This window comes from Empidonax traillii, unplaced genomic scaffold (genome assembly GCF_003031625.1).
Source record: "Empidonax traillii isolate 1590-97213 ecotype Southwest subspecies unplaced genomic scaffold, ASM303162v1 scaffold4401:size28225, whole genome shotgun sequence".
Taxonomy (NCBI): domain Eukaryota; kingdom Metazoa; phylum Chordata; class Aves; order Passeriformes; family Tyrannidae; genus Empidonax; species Empidonax traillii.
The window spans coordinates 22,004-25,142 of NW_020959594.1; the positions used below are offsets into that span (position 1 = coordinate 22,004).

At 49.7% G+C, this 3,139-nt stretch overlaps 1 non-coding gene across 1 annotated transcript; it reads right to left on the reverse strand.

Moving 5' to 3' along the window:
- Positions 1 to 2,639: 2,639 nt before the first annotated feature.
- On the reverse strand, positions 2,640 to 2,711 carry TRNAM-CAU. The gene has a single exon. It is a non-coding gene; the product is annotated as a tRNA-Met (tRNA).
- Between the last annotated feature and the right edge of the window lie 428 nt (positions 2,712 to 3,139).

Below are 3,139 nucleotides of genomic sequence, written 5' to 3' on the forward strand. Positions count from 1 at the left end.
GCTGCTGCTGGTGCTGCTGCTGCTGCTGTTGCTGCTGCTGCCGCCCTCTTAGGACATGCAGGTAACGGCACCTCCTCCCCACCCGCCTTCACACATATGACAGCCGTGCTTGTACTGTGCAAGTGGAGGGGCATTTCTGTGTCTTAGTCAGTGGCAGGGTGAGCACGGACAAACACCCACCCAGCTATTCTCTCCTCCCCCCAATTTCAGTGATCGAGGGCCAGAGAAAACAGGAGGAGAGTCCTTCCATGACAAAGCAAACACCAAAACACGGCTTAGCAAAAACTGCTGTCAGCAAAGCAGACTCAACTTGGGAAAATTAGGGTTTGGTCAAATGAAACAAGTTCACATAGTGAGGGAAAAAAAAAAAACACATAAAAGACCAAACTTAAAACACCGTCTTTCTTGTACCTTGGAGCAGCTCGACCTCTTTACCTACCCAAGCAACCAGGGGCAATGACTTTTCTCTCTGTTCTTTCTAATCGTTCATTTTTACCCTCTCATTCTGATACCTTGAGAGACACCACAAAGGGGTAGGAACTGTGCAGGTACCTTCAAACAAGTGGGCTCTTTGCCTTGTGGATGGCAAGATTCGGACCTGAATAGGGAAACCTCAGTGGATTTCTAGTCCATCGCCTTCGTCACTCAGCCACACCTCACAACTTCCACCTCATGGAGGATCAAACAACGTGGCTGAAAACTAAATACAAAATCTCTCTATTAAGGTTTACAAAGAACACATCAGAAACCTGCCATGTGGGGCCATGATCTCCAGGTGACAGACTTTAACTCAATAACTGAGTGTTTTTTGCTCTGCTCTAAACTCAAGGAGCTTTTTCTGTAACTGCTGGTAAGTTCATGACATCAACCAGTGCTCATCCTTGCAGATGAAGTGGTAAGCAGAGGCAGGAAGGACGAGAACAAAGGACCAGTAAACTCCAGCGATGCTGCACAGAGGCTTTAATGAGAAGGAGTAAATGAAGTGGCACACAGCAGAGACCAAGAAGCACGTTTACAGGGGTCCGGGAGAGACAGAAAGAGACCCACTTCCCAAGGAGCAAGGGGATGATGTCCCATCCTCAGTGGTTCATGCTGCAGTGAGGCACAGGCAGACACAGCCCAGAAACCTCCAGACCAATGGAGCCCTCAGAAAAAACCCAAACAGAGCTGAAGACATTGATAACTACAGTCTATATTCAGCTGTAGGATGACTTAGTAGGAGAAATGATGGATAAGGGGAACTTGATTACACACCCCAGACTGTGATCAAACAGATGCCGTGTCCCTCCCTGAAACAGACCCACATCACAACTGACCCGTTTGGATCAGCATGTTCACCCAGATGCCAGAGTCCTGAATGGTCAACTCCCTCCACGCAGACCATTTCTTTTAAAAACACACTCTGAACCTACAACTGCCAAAACCCTCACTGTGCCCTCCAAGTGGAATAGCATAAGAAGGCTGCCCAGGTTTATCAAGAGGACTTAGGAGAATGGGTTTAAGGCACCTGTGGAAAGATGGATCACAGCCCATCTCCACAACAGACTTGTCTATGTCAGAGTTGTCAGGCAATGCACTGGGCCACTTCCTTCCAGCACTGCAAGTGCAATTCTTCTGGGCAGATCCCCCTGCAACTCTGACCCCTTGATTCCCTCTTGCTGGAAATAAACCCCCAATTCCCAGCTTTCCCCAACCACCAGCATGAAGAGGTTGACAGCTCTTCAGCAACTCTGTGTCGGGGCCAAGCTCAGGCACCCAAGGATCCACCCGACAAGTGACCATGACACCACTTCAGCCCACAGAGAGAGATGGACTCAGGCTTACCTCGTTCTTCAAGGAAAGGGAGGCAACAGAGGAGGATGCAGAGCCTGCAGCACCACAGCCTTTTATGCCATATCCAGAGCTTTATGGGGTCATCCCTAAATAATTCCTAGACTGAACAGACCATTCTGGGCTGTGTGAAGTTGGAGCACAATATTGTAGATGAAAAAGGAAAGGAGTAAATCACCAAAGAGACCTTACAAGTGACGACTCCCAGGTATTTGGATGTTACATGGGTATGGAATATCTGTGGCAACAAAGGGCTCAGCACACAGTACTGAAAGGAACTTTTCTAACAGAGACCTCCCTGCAGCGCCTCCTCTTCCCTCTGCAACCAACACCCAGTGACTCATAGCCAACACAAGGTCCCTTGGGAACACCTGCTCCTGGATCATCCTACAAGTGGCCCAGGCAGCAAAGCAACAAGGACAGAGAAACTCCCCAGGTCTTTGAGTCAGTCATATTGGTCTTTCACACAGTAGTACCAGCCTCAGCCTTCTGTCCACCTGCAGAGCCCCAGAAGAGTCCTCCTGAGGTTGGGAAGTTGGGGATTGAGCTGCCTGATGGGGAGGGAGGAAGGCCTGTATACCTAGAACACCCATTTCAGGTGGGGGGAAGCTCTGCCTGCGGCTCCACATTCATCTCATGTCTTGCTGAGGAGCACGTGCTTGCAACTGAGAAAGCAGAGGAGAAAGCAGGAGGTAGTGTGAGGGAGCAGGGGCAGAAGGCAGAGCGGGGTCACGGGCATGGGTGCTGCGACAGCTGCGGCAGTGCAGGGTAAAAGTTGTTGGATGAGGTAGCAGCAATGCAAAATGCCTTAGCAGAGGATGGTTTCGATCCATCGACCTCTGGGTTATGGGCCCAGCACGCTCCCGCTGCGCCACTCTGCTCCTCCTGAGCCCCAGCCCTGCCAGGGAATCAGAGATGGACCCTTTGCTTTCAATTAACAAGGCCATTCATTATGATAGTCTCTCCAAAAACGCAGAGCTGTCCCAGCCTACTGCATGGAGGACCCCGTTCAAAGTGGCAAGAAGGTTGATGTTTACTGCACAGTACTCTTGACCAACAGCATTCATCCTTTTAGACTGTCAGCTTATCAGATACTACTGAGCACACAATCACTATGTGCCTGTCCCATGCAACTGGGGTGCACATAGGCTCACTGGGGTGATAATCGTCTCTGTTTTGAACAAATATCCTCTTCTTTTATGGTCTATGTGGGATGTTCTCAAATGCTTTCCATCAGTCTTCAGGTCACCTTTACTGCAAGGGAACAGCTCTTAGTTGGAGGCAGAGTTTGTTCCATTGTGCAGGTTGT